Source organism: Strix aluco, chromosome 31, assembly GCF_031877795.1.
Source record: "Strix aluco isolate bStrAlu1 chromosome 31, bStrAlu1.hap1, whole genome shotgun sequence".
Lineage (NCBI taxonomy): Eukaryota > Metazoa > Chordata > Aves > Strigiformes > Strigidae > Strix > Strix aluco.
In genome coordinates, this window is record NC_133961.1 from 2,310,461 (window position 1) to 2,329,537 (window position 19,077).

Genomic DNA, 19,077 nt, shown 5'->3' on the forward strand with positions numbered 1-19,077 from the left:
AACAAACCAACCCCATAAAATATTGTTCTAATATATGCTGACAGTTATGTTTCATTCACATCCCTCATGCAAATTTCTTTCAGTGTGCTCTTGCTCAAAGGCCACATGAGTTCTGCCCCTTCTCCCCACTTCATGAGGGGAATAACTTCAAGAATAACTTTCTTCTCCAGCTGCTTTGATACAGGTTTAAATGCCATGGGGAGTTCTAGATGCTGTCAGACAACTTGCGTATGTAAATTGTTTTCATTTTGCTTTCTTAATATTGCCTAAACCAGGCTGTTCATTTGGTAATCTTCAGTTCTTTTTACAGATTTCAATATCTTCATGATAATTACTATAACAGACATCGGATATAAACAAAAGCTGCTATGCATCTGATCTCTGGTATATTAACAACTTCTCACAGAGACCTCACCTTCTACAACAAGTATAAATGTCACATCATTAAAAAGTGATCTGCTTGATGCATCGGCGAGTAAATTCTTTCCCTCCCCTTTAACCTCCTTTAACATGGTTTCTTTTGTCAGAAGAGGTTTATAGTTTGGAGCTGAATTTGATGCCAAATCAACAGCTGATCCTTTGCAATTCCCAAGATGTCAAGGTAAGCAAGGAAAGAAATTTTACTATCTGGTATTCAGATCAACTTTTTTACCACCAACTTTATTCTACAGTAGTCAAAGACAAATTTCCACTAAAATAAGTGTTAAAAATTGTAGGACAGGATCCTGGAATAGTACAGGAACCAGAACATTCAGAGGAAGGTGCCTGAACATTCAGTCTTACAAAGAGTAAATACCCCAAATTGTTCTCCTTCAGTATCAGATAACCACTTTTCTGCCACCTGTCATAATAGAACTTGAGGAATTAAATGAGAAATCAGGAAGAGGAACATAATTGGTAAGAAATTAAACAATAATGGAGAAATAACTATAGAAAACAAGTGACAGATGAACAACATCCAACACTAGAGAGAGGAAGAAAAGAAAGAAGTAAATCGAGACACTGAATCATTGGCATCCTGACACACTGAAGGGGCCAGCTCTTCTACCAGTTTTTAATGAAGGAGGAATTTCACATAGGAAGTTTAAACAAAAGCATACAGCACTTTTCCCCACAAAACATACCAAATTTATTATATACAGTGTTATCAGCTGTGGAGAGAGCAATGTATATGACATTGAGTAATGCAGGTGATGGCTACCTGGTAATTCATCTCTTTCATATTTGATTTCTCAGATCATTTCAGTGATCCAAGGGTCTATTCTTGTCATGTCACAGTCTTTAGGATTTTTTTGAAATATTGAAGGAATTGCTGCTAAGTTCTGTCTCCATTTGTCTCTTGAGGGTTATTGACTTTGGTTCTGTCTAAGGGTTCTTTCTTCTAAGATAAAACCCTAGAGGTGTCTTGGTGAAAAGGAAGAAAAAAAAAAAAAAAAAAAAAGACTGAACAGAAGCTTCCCAGTTTTCATTTATAAAGAATATAAAAAATTACTTAGTTGAGCATTCCCTTTGCCTGCTAGCACTGCCTACACAGTTTTGCATGCACATGCTTTGTGACTGCAGTCTTATTAATCACCAGCTGTGTAGAGTTAGTTTTGCACACACAGGTCAGTATCTATAACCATTCAAAATACAAGCTTTGTTCTAAACATGGCTATGTAAATTGTTATTAGGTAAAAAGAACTTCTGGTTTGATTTGAATATCTCATTTCTTCTGTCCCATTCCAAACTCTGGGACGTGCTTCATTCTCAAATGGAGATTTTCATTATGTTTAAGAACATAATTCACTCTGAAGCTGTATACCCTTCACTTAATTTGAAATGTTTGAACTTTTCTGTAAATCATGTAACACACTGGCTTCTTAGCTGTTAGAAAAGGAAAAACAAAACCAAACCCAGCATTGGCTACTATGACTTTACTATAAATACCCTTGCAGGGCACAGCAATAGCCACAAATATAAAACTGAGAAACATTCATCTTAAAAGAAACCAAAAAATTTATCATACAGAACAGCAAAATGCAGCCACTTGTAAACTGCCCAGCCAAAGATACGCACAGAAAGAGCTCCATTTTCTGGAACAATGTGAAACATTTGTAGTTCCCACAGAAGCAGAATCTGGTCAGAATTCAAAAATATATACTTAGTACTGATATCAGATCAATATCATTAGACTCCAATGAAGATGAAAACCTCTTACTGAAAATATAAATTACCTTTTACCATCAAGATTTCAAGTTATATTAAAACAGCTTTCTTATCTTGCCCTTCCTTCAGTCAAAAATGGCATTTCCAACAATAGTTCACATGAAACACAATTTAAGCAGCGAATCAGACTGAGACATCAATCCTTTAAGCTTCCTGTTTCTCATTAAGGGCAGGGATGGAGAAGTTCAAACTTTATTTAGTATGTTGCAGATGAAGATATCACAATGTCATCTCATCTAATTTCAGTTTCTTTCCGTATTTGCCCTGAGGGGTTTTCCCAGTGTAGAGCCTGGAATCCAAACTGTTCTCTATGGCATTGAGGTTAGATTCATAGACTCATAAAATATCTCAGGTTGGAAAGGATCCGTAAGGATCATCAGTTCCTTGTAGAATAATTCATTGGTGTAATCATCTTGGCTGGGTGGTCAATGATAGACTCCCACAACAACATCCACTTTATTTGTTTTCCCCTTCAACCTTACCCAGAGGTTCTCAACCATGTCATCACCAACTGCAAGCACCATACAATCCAACCCCTCCCTCACACACAGCACCACCCCGATGCCTCACCTGTCCTGCCTGTCGCTCCTAAGGAGCCTATAACCATCCATCACGACACACCAGTCACAGGACTCATCCCACCAACTACTGCTTATGTGGGTCTGGGACTGGTCAAAGCCAGCTCCTCTTGTTTATTCCTCATGCTGCGTGCATTAGTATAAAAGCATTTCAAATGTGCTACAGTGTACTCAGCACATTCTGGAGCAGACTAAAGGACCTTGCTACCAGGTCATCCCTCAAACATTGGTGTGCCACTCCAAGGCTTACCTCTAGCAAGCCTGGTTTTATCCCTTTCTCTCTTCAAATCTACTCTAAAGGTCTTTCGGTGAGCCCTGTTAACTCTTGTGCAAAGACACTTTTTCCCCTTTGAGAAAGGATTATCACAACAGCATCAACAAACAAACATTACAGAACTTCCATGACAGTCTACACAATTTGTAGGTAGAAAAATGCACCCAAGAAGACACCTGGAACACAGCTGGGGATGGATGCCAGATCCTCTGGATCTCAGATGAGTTCCAACCATAAACAAGCTATTCTTGTCTTCTGTTTACAGAAAATAACCTAAAATCAATTGGTGTAATTTTTTGTAAAGACTACCGGACCCTCTTTAACAAAAAGCCACGCTAACTCATTTCTTCTACATCACAGAAAACCAAATTAGGTCTAGAGAACCTAGGTCCAATTGATTAGTAACAACTGTGAGTGGAAGAGTCTTGAAAAGCAGATTATAAACTGAGAACTACCACCATTTGTATAAATGCAGGAGGCAAGACCTACGCTTACTCTCTTTCTTATATCAAACCTTTCTTCTGTCACAAATGCATTTATAATTTCTCCTAGGTAATAAACTAGTTTCTTTTCTTTCCAGAGGGGAAAGTTTTAGACTCTCTACCACAGCTACATGTTATACAAAGGCATAACTCGCAGTAATGGTATATGAGTGCAGACTGGCCTGTTTTCTGTCAGCTGCCAAGCCTGGTGAAGCATGGAAATAATTTGTGAATTGCAACAGTAGAATCTCTGACTGGTTTTAATTAATGAATACCAGGGAGCTGGAGGTAGCTCACCAGCAACAAAACGGAAGGTATTTCCCAGAGATATTTGAAAGCCTAACCTAGTCTTCAACCAGCCAAAACATCTATCCCCTCTGAGCAAAGAAAAAAGCTTTCCTAATTAAATGATGTTTTGTGCTTTTTTGGTGTCTCATGGGATGTGGGAATAGATCCTTATGAAAACTTCTGAATTAAAAATCCCATTTTATTTTCCACCAGTGTGATCTTCCATTGTCAATATTCTTACACTCTCCATATATTAAGGCACATTAATAAATGAAAGCAGCAAGTCAGCCTGTCAGATATTTCATAATGTACCATGGGAAATGATTGGTTTCGGATGAGTGGACAAAATCTGTTTGTTCAGCAAACTTAATTTTAGCTGAGGACCAATAAATGTGTGCATAGCATGGCCATACTGAAAGTTAACTGGGCTCAGAAATATACCATATAGCTGAGCTTTTTAGACAGCAGAGAAACAGTGTTCTGGTGCTTCATGGCTCAACTCTACCTCCTTACATGAAGGAAGAAGCATTACAGTTACACTGAAGGATGACAGATCTTTAGTTCACACATTCTTTTGGACTTCTGAAATGCTAACAACAAAAACATCCATAGTTTTGGCTTCAGGGGAGAAAGAGAGTCTACACACACATAATAGTTAAGCCTGGAAGGTGAGACTGAAATAAGCCAACCAAACAAGATTATGTACAGTTAAAAATAAAGCTGTTAACTCTCCCCGTGAAACAACATTTTATTATGCTAAATTGCTATATGCTGATAGGCTGGCATTTGCATGAGTTTTAAGTCCTATAAGGAACTTCTTGGCAACTTACTGTAAACTTGTGATTTGCATTCTCTAACAGGTCCACAGGAAGACAAGAAAACCCCTGTAAGATATCGCTTCCAAATTCTCCCTCGCACAGGGAAGGGAGCTGAAACTCAGTGCAGTTTAAGAAGCTCTTGGAAGATTTTCAGGAGACTCTGTGTGAACACTCAGACAGCATCAAAGGTATGTGCTCCCATTCCCTACCTGTTCTCTGTCATGCATCCCAGCCATGATATCCCTGGAGCCTGAAAAGCTGACTGCATAACAATATCCTAGCATGAATTACCTTTTCAGTAGGTTTACCGTCTTGGGAGGTGATGCTTCTCCTCGTTTCCCAAACTACCCGTGGAACTTCTCATCCTACTAGCCCATTGGAGACTGTTCCACAGAGCTGCCTGGACCCCCCCACAGCATCCACCCTGCGGAAGAAACAAATATTGAGAAACCGTGATGCAGTGATTAAATCTTCTAGACACATGATTTGAAGATATTGGGAAGAATAACTAAAGCAGGCTAAAACATGATATAGAGCTGTCATTACACAATCTGAGAAGGAAGGGAAGTTGTAGGATTATAGTATCTCCTCAATGTACTTGTCTGTATAATACAGCTGCGGAAGGCACAGTTAATTTCAAGAAGACTTTAAGACACAACTGTAAGCAGAGATTTCAAAGGCAGCAATTATTCAATGATGTGATCACCTAACCTTACATATGAGAACCTTGCCCCTATATTTATGCATGCTTAGCAGTAAGAGGAAGAGTGTGCATGTTACTGCTACATTTCTGTAATGAGTAGCTTCATCATATATCAAACAGGGTGTGGTGGTAGAAATTAGGTCTTTCTCTGTCATTAGCGACAGTGAAACACAAACACCTCTTGAGGGCGAGGAATACCATCCAGCATTAGAAATTTCCCTCATTTAGTCTTACATGCTCTTTGTGGTAAAAATGAAAATTGGACAAAAGCTTAAAAGTTAATTACTCTGCTAAATTGTTTTGAAGTTGTAGCCTGGATATACTGCAACAAATTCCTGTTTCAGTCAATGAATAAATAGACATTAGAAATAATAATCATACATACAATTTCATATGTGTATCATACATCTCATCTCAGCTTGAAAACACTGATAGGAATGAGATATAAAACAGGCCTTTTATTTCAGATCTTTTAAAAACATTGCTCATTTACTAAAGAAAAATAAATTCTACTGTCTCTTGTTTATGATAAAAGACAATTGAATAAATGGTGACTCCAGATAACCCATAAGTCACCGATTCTGTCTTTCAGAGACCTGCCTGCTTTCTATCCCTTTGGCCTCGGCTGCCTAGCAACCTCCACAGAGCTTTCTTAGTCTATACTAATTCTGGAGAGTTTTCATTTATATATTTATTTATGAGAATGCCTATAAGGAGGATACAGAAACAAACAGCTGTTTGTTCCTTCCTTCTAACATTGGACTCCAAACATGTCACCTGAGCGTCTCAGTGAAGGACACAGTCTTTGGTTTTGCAAAGAGAGGTACCTACCTCCTTGAAATTGCTTGGGAACTACGCAAATCCCATTTTCCATGAGACAAAAGGTGAGTCGCTGTAGGAAACTCCTGATGTAACAGGCATTGGTATTTCTTGTTGATTTGATTCTCTGATAAGCTTTTTCACCCTGAAATACTAGGTGTTCATATAAGGCTCTGGTTTTCGTGAAGCCTGGAGCTTTTACTTAACATGAAGACAGAGTTTGTGCTGCTGTACTAGGTCACCAGTAGTTCCTGCATCATCCAAACACTGGAGGGAAATGGAGATTAAAACTGATCTCCTGCTGTGTCTGTGAGTCAAAGCAGGATAGTTTGGAAGTTATGGATGGGACTACTTATTATAATAAGTAATTTGAAACTGGATATGGACTGTCATTCTCTGAACCAGCCATCAGCTTTTTGTGGAAGAGTCTATTTCCTCAGGGTTATTTTCCTCTATTATTAGTGCAAAATTGAGGATGCCACAGAAAATATCCCTAGACTACATAAAAAATACTTATTTTCTTGCCAATTCTATTCAAACAGCATTTTGTAAATACTTTATGGCCCTGATCAACACAGCCCTCTCCTCCAATCAGAAAGAAAAGAAAAAAAAAAAAAAAAAAGAGAGAGAAAGACATGGTCAAAGATGTGTCCTGAAGAGCCTAACAGGCTCTTCCAAATAATGTGGTTTTTTTCTCTCACAACTCCTGAACTAATATGGAAAAGTTTCCATTTACTTCTGGATCAAAATGAAGCCTGAAACATAACAAACCAATGTATCTTGAGACAGAGCAACGCACCTTGATCACTCCAGTACACTTCTTTCTGATTAAGTTGATCTATAGCTGCGTTTTGTCATTAAGGAACATACAGGGAATCTGTGACAGAACACGAAGCTGAAAGCAGATCTCCTAAATTCCAATTTCTGTTTCTTAGTAACAGAGTTATATACGTAAAGTTAAGGTTGTTTTAAACATGACAACAATTGTAGGATTGTGGAAGCATTTGTAAGTCTCAATGTTTACATATACTTAGGCATCAATATTCATTTACCCCGAATTTAATAAGTATTTTTTTTTAAATCTCCTTAATATTGTAACAAAAAAAAAAAAAATACATTAGATGGTATATCACTGTCCAATGAAATAAAATATAATCAACTACATGAATGATAGAAAATTATTCAAAAATAACCTGCTGGTTAAAAGAGCTTCATTTTTCAGAGGTACTTATGAACAGTGAAAACACCCATGCAAGCTGAAATGTGCAAAATGATTGATTAAACAGGAGGAAGAAAGTTACTGGGAGTAAACAAAGATCTGGGATCATGGAATCAATATAAACAATTTTCTAAGTTGCTTTACCTCTGTCATTCTACATAATGACATAAGTTTGTAGTTCCCAGCAAAACGCTCGATTTGTACTCCTGAGAGTTATTGTAATGCAAATAAATTCCAAGTATAATCCAAAATTAAGAAATTGCATATTGAGAAGCAGTTTCTCCATATGTACGTTCATTTTTTACTGAGTATCATTATTAAAGCAAAAACTGAGTGTGCGGTATTTACCTCCCTTGCAAAGTACAATCATGATTTCATCACTCTTCAATGTTAAACTAAACTTTCTGAAAATAAACCTAATGAGGAGTACCAGAAGCACAGACTTACATCTGTTTTCTCAATTTTGTGAGAAGTCTGTTTTTAGTAAGTTCAAGAACATGTAAATAAACAGAGGAGAAGGAAATTTTTTCACGCATTTTTACAGAAAATTGTTATAATAGGCTTTCCTACAGAATGAATAAAATGGGAATTGTGCCAACGTGGCTACCAAAGGAAATAGAAATGAGAAAAACTTGAGAAAATGAAATCTCTCAAGATATATGGAAAAATAAGTTGCAAGCAGTATCATAGTAAATTTCAAAGACAATAATTAGGTACTAAATCTGCTACATTTACACTGGAAAAACTCACCTGCCATGCACTTATGCTTACAAAAGAAGAGGTATACTAAAGGCTGATTTTGACCATCTTCCCCCCTTCCTCTGTTTCCCATAAGAAAATAATCAGAGAATCATCACAGAATCATAGGATGGTTTGGGTTGGAAGGGACCTTAAAGATCATCTAGGTTCAACCCCCCTGCCACGGGCAGGGACACCTTCCACTAGCCCAGGTTGCCCAAAGCCCCGTCCAACCTGGCCTGAACCCTTCCAGGGAGGGGGCAGCCACAGCTTCTCTGGGCAACCTGTGCCAGGGCCTCACCACCCTCACAGGGAAGAATTTCTTCCTTATACCTAACCTAAATCTATATTCCTTCAGTTTAAAACCATTACCCCTCATCCTATCCCTACACACCCTGATAAAGAGTCCTTCCCCATCTTTCCTGTAGCCCCCTTTAAGTACTGGAAGGCCACTAGAAGGTCTCCCCGGAGCCTTCTCTTCTCCAGCTGAACCCCCCCAACTCTCTCAGCCTGTCCTCACAGGGGGGTGCTCCAGCCCCCTGAGCATCTTCGTGACCTCCTCTGGCCCTGCTCAAGCAGGTCCGTGTCCTTCTGATGTTGGTGCCCGCAGAGCTGGACCCAGCACTGCAGGGGGGTCTCACAGAGCGGAGCAGATGGGGAGAATCCCCCCCCTCACCCTGCTGCCCACACTGCTCTGGATGCAGCCCAGCACACGGTTGGCTTTCTGGGCTGCGAGCGCACGTTGCTGGCTCACAGTCAGTTTTCCATCCACTAATCCCTCCAAATCCTTCTCCGCCAGGCTGCTCTCAATCCACTCCTTGCCCAGCCTGTATTTGTGCTTGGGATTGCCCCGACCCATGTGCAGGACCTTGCACTTGGCCTTGTTGAACTTCATGAGTTCCGCAGGGTCCCACCTCTCCAGCCTGTCCAGGTCCCTCTGGATGGCACATCCCTTCCCTCAGCATGTTGACTGCACCACACAGCTTGGTGTTGTCAGCAAACTTGCTGAGGGAGTACTCGATCACACTCTCCTGGTCTCCAACAAAGATGTTAAATAACACCAGGAGAGAGAGACACAAAAAATGGTTTAGTTTTCTCGATATGGACTACAACAAAATTAAATGCTAAAGACAGTTGGACAAAAGATGTTATGAGGAAAATGAAGTTTTAGTAGGAAAGATATAAAAGGAACATTACTGTTAATATAAAAGTATAATTTTTGCTTGAATAACTCACCAAGGAGAACTGCAAGAAATCTTTTGAAACCAATCAATAGTATTAGTCCAGTGCTCAGCTGCTCATTTCCACTGCACTGATTTTACTTCAGAATTATGGCAGTAACTGATCAAAATTTGGTCTAAAATCTTTAAATATTTTCCAAAAGTTTATTATGGCAACAAGTAACACGAACTCATTGAAGTTATAATCAGGCTTCAGTAATTTTTCTCAAAGCAATTATTTTTTATAGATTACAAAGGGATGAGAAAAGCTGCAGTAAAGGAAGGTTTATTAAAGAGAAATTAAACACAATAACATGTGCTACCATGATGACATAGTAAATGAAATAAGCAGAAGAGAACAAACAGCTACACACTTCCTGGTATTTTTAATATCACTACCAGGGTAGTATTCAACTGCCAAAAGAAAGGAGATTATTTCAGATAGTTTATATTACTATGTCTGGCCCTGAGTTGCCATTCCAGAAGAGCACAGGTTTCCTGTAGATTCTATGTCTTATCTGTCTGCTCCTGTAGAAGTCTTGGATGCTCTAGGACATGTAAAATAACATTAGATGCTTTTATTTATGAATCTGTATTATTTGCAAGCTGTTAGTAAAAGAGTGTGTAAGCTCTGGGTATTTACATGTTAAATAAGTAAGGGTAAAGTTAATAAAAGAGGAGAATCACAGTGTGCTATGTCCACGTAAGACTTTCAGCAGTCCCGAGGGTACAGAGAGAACATGCTACTCCACATGGTTTCTTAAAGAAAGAAAGATATCTTTATACAAATTCTGTACTACCACTAAATATGAAGAAGTTGTTAAATCTCACCTCTGAATAACTACTGACTCACCGTGCAGTAAAACTAGCTACCAGTGTTTTCTTGATGATTTGAAAAGGCGTTCTTGCCAGTTCTCATTCCCTTCAGTCGTTGACATATTTGGCTATTTCAGAGCTCTGTGTTGTTTTATATGCTTATCAGGGTAGAACTTTTTTCAACTAAGGAATTAGCCAAACCTCCATAAACCTTGATTATTTATTGCAAGACCGTAACTACGTTTCTTCCTGACCTTTTAGCATAGTGAAATCCTGAGTACGGATTATTCCCCTGCATAAGAATGTGTATACTGCAGTTCTCATTTCTCTTCTTTCAAGAATGCCAAATGGAAAAAAACCAAAGAATAGTTGCACGTGTGGTATGCTAATATTTTTATACTTCTGCATTTGAGTTAAGCAGATGGAGATTAGGTAATTCTGCACGGTTATATCTCCAAAACAAGTTGAGTTAATGCATAAATACCAATTCCTAAAATCATATTCACAGCTTTTCTAGGTGAACTGCTAGAGCAAAGAAATTCACTCATATACTTATATTATTGACTGGAAATGTTTTTGTACATCTAACTAATAAGCAAGTTAATCCATGTTGAACCAATCTTCTAGACTGTCTCGTTCAGCCTAACTAGTACAAAGCTGTGAATGATTCATTTCAGAGCAACACTACAGGGTGAAAAACAGGTCTAGTGTCTTTTTAATGTGAGTGTCTGTGTGTGTGTTTATAAACACAAAATGTCATTAAAAATGTTTCCCCCGACAATATTCTCCCCATTTTATGATCAGTTCTATTGACTGATAATACTCTGCAGATACACGTCTGACAAATGGCTGTTTAATTTATTTTTTACTATAAAAGATTTGACCTGGTTTGTTCATCTATAAATACACATTTTTGTGCTGTAGACACAAATATTCAGTGTTAGTTTTCATCCCTGCTGTGTTTGTACAACACAGTGTGACATTCACAAACAGAAAGAAAAGAGATTGAAGTGAAGAACATTTGATAGTGTCGCCTAGCATTTTAAATACAGCCAAATAAATAAATTAGTGCCAACTTCATCGACTGCTAAACTCAGTGTGGCTGAAATGAAACAGAGTGGACCAGAGAGAAAAAAGTGAACCTTAGGTGAAAAACAAATTCATGTTGTCTACAAAGCAATAGGACGAGTGCTACTGTATTCTGCTCAACAGTTTTAGACTTAGATTTTCCCTCCTTACTAGGGTAACTGATATAGTTTCATCTTAGCAATAATTACAAGGAATTTTGCCATACCATAACGTAGATGACAGTCTTAAAAGACCAAGAGCCACAGAAAAATTCAGAAAGTAATTTTGAGTTCCAGAGCCCTATTTTAATCGCAGAAAGACACAAGTTCTTTTTCTGAAAAGCATCTAAAAATGTTGAGTTTTCTATTAAAAACTAAAACTAGAATTATATTATTATCAATTATTATTATAATTATTATCATGAAGTGAATTATTCCTACTTTCTATGAAATACTATTTCTCTGCTGGTTTATATGTTATTTATCATTTTAGGAATCATTTACCTACTTAATGCCCAGTTCCTAGAGTTTTCAATCATTAATTTGAAGTGAATTAATAAAAAGCAGCTTCAAAAACAAAGCATGGAAGCCAACAGCTTGAAAGGAGCTACAGGATGCCCCTACTCACTAGTTCATGTAGACACTTCCTTGTCACATTGCGTTTTCCAAGTCAGAGTTTCCAAACACAGAGAGTTTCAAATATATTAATAATGAAAAAGACCTACCCCATTGTTTGATCTGTTTTCTGCTCTTTGTACCCTCAAAGCATTGCAAGAGGAGGCAACATCACTTGCTGGTGTTACACATGCGAAAAAAATTATTCCCTGAGGTTTCAAAAGAAAGATTTTTCAAAGACGCCTGCTTTTTAGCTGACCGATTTCCTTCAGAAGGATGCGAAGAATATGATTTGTCTTATACTAATGAAGAAAATTATTTGTCTTATACTATATGTGCATAGCTACACATCATTGTTATACCTGAGAGAATAATTCCAGGAAAGGGAAGTCTTCTCAGAAACTCACAGGATTCCATAGTCTTAAATCAAGAAGATACCGATGAACTGCATTAAAGAGGTACTGCAGAGAAATAACTAAATATTCATACTTTTGATAATTCAAAATAGACAGTGGAGCCCCCTTTATCAAGAATAATACAGCTTCAGTTGATATCTTACTGTTTAACTTAATGAATCGTTTGGCCATCCAGGAATTATATGATAATCATTTTTCTGGACAAAAGACTCATTACGAAGCTAACAGGAGAGGCAAACTAGAACTCAATAGTTATACTGTGGAAGTAAATATGGCTTCACTTATCTGGTGGAACTACTGTGTGGGACATCTCTTGAGAAATTTCAGTACCACCCAACCGAGGGAGTGATGCTCATACCACAGCCGTACACTTCGATTGTTCAATACGCCCCTGCGCAGGCGTTATGATGATGTGAATTCTCGCTAAACTGATCGAATGATTTCCACAGACCAACACACAAAACTGTTTACTTTTAAGACATTACACATATTGTCTGGCAGTCTTGCATGAAATGTATTGTTTTCTGAATTTGTAAATATGTGGCAAAAAACACATTTTAAGAAACATATTAATGAAGTGTTAAGCTGTACTTAGTAATATCAATCTCAGATAGCAAAATCCTCGGATATTTGTTTTGAAGAAGATCTGTATTGGGTCTAATAGAACTAAAAACTCATATTCAACCTATAGCAATTTACCGTACTATCAACACATCATCATATGCGATACAAAAAATGCTCTCTCCTTATGTGCAGTGCTGAACTCACAGATCATAAAAAGCTATATATCACTTGGATTTCAAAGGGGGTTTTTATACTATTTGTTAAACCAGAACTCGTTGCCTTTTTCTAATAACCAAGGAAGTAAGAAAAAGTAAAAGCACTCATAAGAGCATCAACAGTGTGCCACTAGCTATTTGCATGTGTTACCTCTAAACTATTTCTAAGTTTATATGAAAAGAAGTGAATATAAGGTGGAGAATGACAAGCAGGGACTGATGCATAACTGATATTCCCTGAAATATATTGAGTAGAAATCACTGAAGTTTGCATTACTGGGAGGCGTAATGCACTGTTACCTGCAAAAGAACAGGGAACAATCTTGAAATTGTTAGTGAAAGCTGAAAAGAACCCTAGAAAACAATCAGTGTAGGGCCATTACAGATTAAAGATCAAAAGATTTTCATTGAGTGTTATTGCAACAGTATAGTCTACTAGTATACAGCAAATCAGTTAAAAATAACAAATGCTTTCCTGGCTCTGAATTGTCCATAAAATAATTACCTTTCTCCCTGCTAATAATGATGTTTTCAATAACTTTCCAAAAATAAATATAACTGATCATAATGAAAACTTATACATTGACAGATCGATTATGTGTGATTGGTCATATAGGTCATATATTATGGTGGTTCAGAATGGATGATCCAGCTTTAACAGATGGAAACAGGCTAGAAATGTCTCTGAATGTCTTCAGGAAAAGCAGCTGGGGCTTTAGACTTGGAAAGGACTTCAAAATCCTTTTCTTTCCTCTAAAAAGGACGTGATTTGGAGATCACCTCCAATATAAAATTAGTTCTGTTCCCTCAGAAGGATGAAAAGAGAATAGTTACCACCATGTCCTGAGCTGCATCCAGAGCAGTGTGGGCAGCAGGGTGAGGGAGGGGATTCTCCCCCTCTGCTCCGCTCTCATGAGACCCCCCCTGCAGTGCTGGGTCCAGCTCTGGGGGCACCAGCATCAGAAGGACATGGATCTGCTTGAGCAGGTCCAGAGGAGGCCACGAAGATGCTCAGGGGGCTGGAGCCCCTCCTCTGTGAGGACAGGCTGAGAGTTGAGGGGGTTCAGCTGGAGAAGAGAAGGCTCCGGGGAGACCTTCTAGTGGCCTTCCAGTACTTAAGGGGGGCTAAAGGGAAGCTGGGGAGGGACTCTTGATCAGGGTGTGTAGGGATAGGATGAGGGGTGATGGTTTTAAACTGAAATAGGGTAGATTTAGCTTAGATACAAGGAAGAAATTCTTCCCTGTGAGGGGGGTGAGGCCCTGGCACAGGTTGCCCAGAGAAGCTGTGGCTGCACCCTCCCTGGAAGGGTCCAAGGCCAGGTTGGACGGGGCTTTGGGCAACCTGGGCTAGTGGAAGGTGTCCCTGCCCATGGCAGGGGGGTGGAACTAGATGATCTTTAAGGTCCCTTCCAACCCAAACCATTCTATGATCTCTGCCAGGGAAGTTTGCTTTCTTCCTTTTATGCTGATTATCATGATGTGAAAAATGTTATCAGTTCCAGCTCAATACCCCAGTTTTCCAAAACTGTCAAAACCAGATTCATGCAAAAAAAGTATGCATACAAGCATAATGAAACAAACTGATAGAAAATGGCACAAGCATAACCAAAGGCAGAGCTGACATTTTCGAAAATACTACCTTCAATATCTACCCAGCTTTATGAGTCCTCATTAAGATATATGGATACAACTTGTAAATTTTTTTCCCCAGAAAATGCAGTGCCCTTAAAATATAGGCATTTTCAGATTGTAAATTTGGAATCAAATAAATTTAGGATCTAGTAGACCTTATAAAGTCTCATAGCAGACTTGGACTTTACAAACAGCTTATCTGGTTCAGCCTTTTAGAAATTTTTGCAAGCAGCATTTTACCATCCAGAATATTGATTTATACTGTCTGTGAATTACAGCTGTACCTGAATTATCTATACATTAATGTCCCCTTTTTTGACTGCAAATGAAGAACTGCAATACTTGCAGGAATGTCCTTTTTTTCTTTTTTTCCTATTTTTATTCTACACATATTTAGTCTACATTTTTAGATCCAGAGCAATGCATGTGTAATAATCTATGAAAATTCTGCTTAAAATAATAAAAAGTCTGGGGTACCCACACACATGCTAGGAAATGAAGGAGTGCGAGCATTCTTCTTCTGAATATAATTAGAATATTTGCAAGGAAATACGGAAACTCGGGTCAATTCCTGTTTCACCTTGACAGGCTGAACTTCAGCTCTTTCAGAAAAGAATTCTGTTTGCTAGACTTCATGGGCCTGAAGCAGATCCACCTTTGCTAGCTATGTGAAACTTCTGGGGCTAGAAGGAAAAGAAAGAGCACAAAAGTTGGCAATCCAGCTTTGAAAAGATACTACTGGGTTCCAATTCCTTTATTTGGGATTAATACTTTTGTAATGAGACCGTATAAAAGGTACAAACCCTTCAAGATCAGTAACCCAAAGCTGGTCTTGAAATCAGTTCTAGTCTTTATATTAGACATTGTTCACAAAAGTATTTCAAAGAACTGAAAGTATCTATGGATACTAGGTACACTATATTGATTAGCATCCTAGAATACACCCCAAAAAACAACACTTGTGTTCTGCTTAACATCCTGTTCAAAGTGTGGATACCTTTTGAATAGAGTTCAAGAGATTCAAGCTCAATTAAACCTACAGTAGACAAACCCCCTGCTTTTTATTCTTGGTAGCCTAGTCATACTTTGAGAAGGATGAAGAGAAGACCTCACTGAGCTCTACCATATCTTCAGTGAAAAGACTTCCTGAAAAGACTGTTATAAATATTACCTGAATGATTATAGGCTATAAGCTTCATCACTTTTTCAGATCATATCTGAACTTTCATAACATTTCCTATGAAAGGCTATTTTTATCCAAGATTAGGAAAAGTAAAAAAGAAAGAAAAAATAATCACACCTTGTGTGACTGCAGTTGTGTAGGAACTGAAGGGCCAACCTCTCTGTGGAACAGGTAATTGTGCTGTAGACCTGCTTAACTTGTCTTGCCGTAATGAACACAGGACCAGGGGACAGAGTTCAGAACACACAGTATAAAATAAAATCTGGACCACGTTTTACGCTTGTATTCAGTAACAGAAGAAAATCCACAATAGCTCTACTGAAGTCTTGAGTGCAAAGAATAAGCATAAAAGAATGCATATAGGAACAAAAAGTTATGGAACTTTCCAAAGCATTCAAGCCAGTAATTCAAATGACAATCTACATGCAGCAAAATTTCAGCAAGGTATCAAAGTATTAGAGAAGGAATCTGATTTCTGCTATAAAAATATCTCTATAAATGTGAAACTTAAAACCAAAAAACCCCATGATTTTCCCCTTTTCTTCAAACGTTCTCCAGAAATAAAATTTATTCCTTGGCTGAGATCCAGTATAATGAGGCCAAGTTTCAACTCAGGAAGCAGATTTTTGTATCCAAGCAATTAAAAATCCCTAAAAAACACAAACCCAACAAATTATGCCGCTATCAGACTTCAGAAATGGAAGTTCAGAGAAAATCACGTTTGTGACACATCTTTGTCTAACATTGGTTTTAGTGGCCAAGAGAACTTTTAAATTCTCTCAGGAATAATTTCAAACCTCCTCTTTTCAGATCATTCTCCACATTTTCCCTGATACATTTCCCCCAGTCTATGGCCCAGAACTCACAACCAGAGAGTTACAGCAACTAAGCTCCTGACACAACCACGTGGAGAGAGTGATTCCAACATATCCAGCTCACCATCTATTCTCTTGGTAGATGTTACATGTTATTATCTCCAAAGTCTCCATTTTCCTAAATCTACTCATGCAATGCCAACATTAGGTGAAAACTCATATTCTGCTGACTTGCTAGTTGAGAGAGTAGCTGGAATAACTGAAACGCATATCCCTAAACTACGACAGAATCCCAGTTTTAAATGACATTCAGGATTATTATTTTTGTCGCTGCCAAGAAGTTTAACACAATTTATGATAGCTTGGAAATGTCAATGCTGTCGCTTTTTTATTTATTAGAAAATCAACATTAAGCAAACTAAAGGAATTGGACATATAGTTCTGGAAACTAGTTCTAGAATGAGATAGAAACTTGCAATCCACTTAATTTCTATGCTAAAAGAATAACCAGCACAGAGAAAGAATACCTCATCTACAGACATTCATTCAATTCTTCGCTTATCAGTCTAAGGTAGTCAAGAGAAATGCCATTATACAAAAATCATGTTTGCTCCAGTAGCAAAGGGAATGAGAACAGAACATTTTATAAATACTTCCAAGGAATTGATAAGGGATGACTTATCAGAGGCATAGACAAGAAGCTTCTCGCCCATTCCTAATGCCATAAGCTACCCAATCATTCCATCTATAATGACACCCATAGGAAAATATTTTGGGGCTAAACCTTTTTTTTCTTTTTTTTTGACACATGCCATACTCCACATACTTCCAAAACATACATCACTGAGAGTTTAGGAGTTTCTCCTAAATATATGCTGCAAAATAGATTCTAAGCAACTGCTGAATGAATTTATGTATTCATAATTCGGTTGATTCCTGTCCGCTAACTTCTTTCAAAGGCTTAGAGTTGCTGGTATTTAGAAAATTTATATTACTTTAGGTGAAAAGAGGGTGCTTTTGTAAAAGGAGGGTGCAAGTCCTACACTGCATCTTCCTTCAGTTACAGGTGATCACGGACAGCAGCACAGTTAACAAAAGTAACTTTCCTGAGAAGTCACAAATATACCAAAAAGTACAGCATGCCTGGACTATTAGCTCGACTGACTTTTTCTATGTGTGAATGACATTTTCAGAAATGAAATAATTATTGAGTTAGTCCATGGACTTACTGCTTTTTTGTGTCACACGTACAGGTATTGGTTCCTATTCCCATCCAAAGACATATGCGTAGCACACAAAGATTTTGCTATACCGGAGCCATAGCAGGGTTATTTAATCAAATGAAAATGTCTCCTTAAGAGCTGGTTTCTTTCTGCGCTCATTCGCATCAGAGAGAAATAGAGCTAATGCTACGGTCTTATGAGTGCTTTATGAATTCTGACAAACCAAACGAGGTTTGTCAGGAGAGGCTCTAGGCAGCATGGAACTGCTGCAATTTTACATCTCATTGATTTCCAGAATGGGAATTGAAAACAGTTCTCTGCTTTCCACATGATACCAAAAATACTGTCGCAGACCTCAGAAAAATATGCGGGTCCTCCAGTAGAGAGAAAATGAGGAAACACAACTTAGTATAGCATTGTTTCCTCATGAATTTGAGTCAGGCCCATCTGACCTTTACGAAGGCTAATAATAAAGCAATAAGGTGACACGCAGTAAAGCATGTCATTCTGTGAGTAGTTCTGCAATAGGTTACGTGGAACAAAAGGGCAGTTCAACGTCCTGAGGCTTTGGGGATATGCTTACTTTGTGGTAAGTGCACCCCGTCTATTGCTGGCATTACACAGAGTATGCAGGAATGCACATGTCACAACAAGCAATATTAAAAGAACAAGGACCTAACAAAGCTGGTAAGAAAATTAAGATTTATTATTACTGTCACACTGCCTCAGTCACTGACTGGTTTGATGTTCTGGAGAGGTTTTCTATTAAGTGTTCAGGTGACTAATTATTTTTATTGCTATTCTACGAAAACCTCAAGTCTTTCCTCTTCCCACATCTTCAGTAACTTGTTTTTGCTGGATCCAGCAGTCCTCATCCACAGAATGTTACCATTTTATAAGGGATGGACTCACATTCTAAGCACAGCAAAACAACCCCAAAACCACACAGAATCATCTATAGTGACAGCAGTAGAAGTCTGTTCTACTCGGAGATTGCAAGTGACATATGTAGTACCATGTGCTAAGCAAGCTGTGACAGTCACTAACCCTTTGAGGTGCCTAGCAACCTTCACTAGCATTCAGTGGGAAGATAAGTTTTTCAGCACTCTACAGAATTAAATTCATAATAAAAGTGTTTACTCAGGGTCAATCCTAGCAGTCCTCAGTGCTCCCTAAAATCAGGT

At 38.2% G+C, this 19,077-nt stretch overlaps 1 protein-coding gene across 3 annotated transcripts in view; it reads right to left on the bottom strand.

Annotated features, from left to right (window-relative positions):
• The window catches only part of LRRC4C (leucine rich repeat containing 4C), a 512,204-nt gene that overhangs the window by 49,991 nt on the left and 443,136 nt on the right, over positions 1–19,077 (bottom strand). For 2 of the 3 annotated variants that reach the window (XM_074809816.1, XM_074809817.1), the window contains one exon: positions 4,940–5,072. The gene's annotated coding sequence lies outside the window, so the exon portion shown is untranslated. Of the gene's footprint in view, positions 1–1,201; positions 1,794–4,939; positions 5,073–19,077 lie in introns of those variants that run through there. The other variant, XM_074809818.1, reaches the window with a different exon arrangement.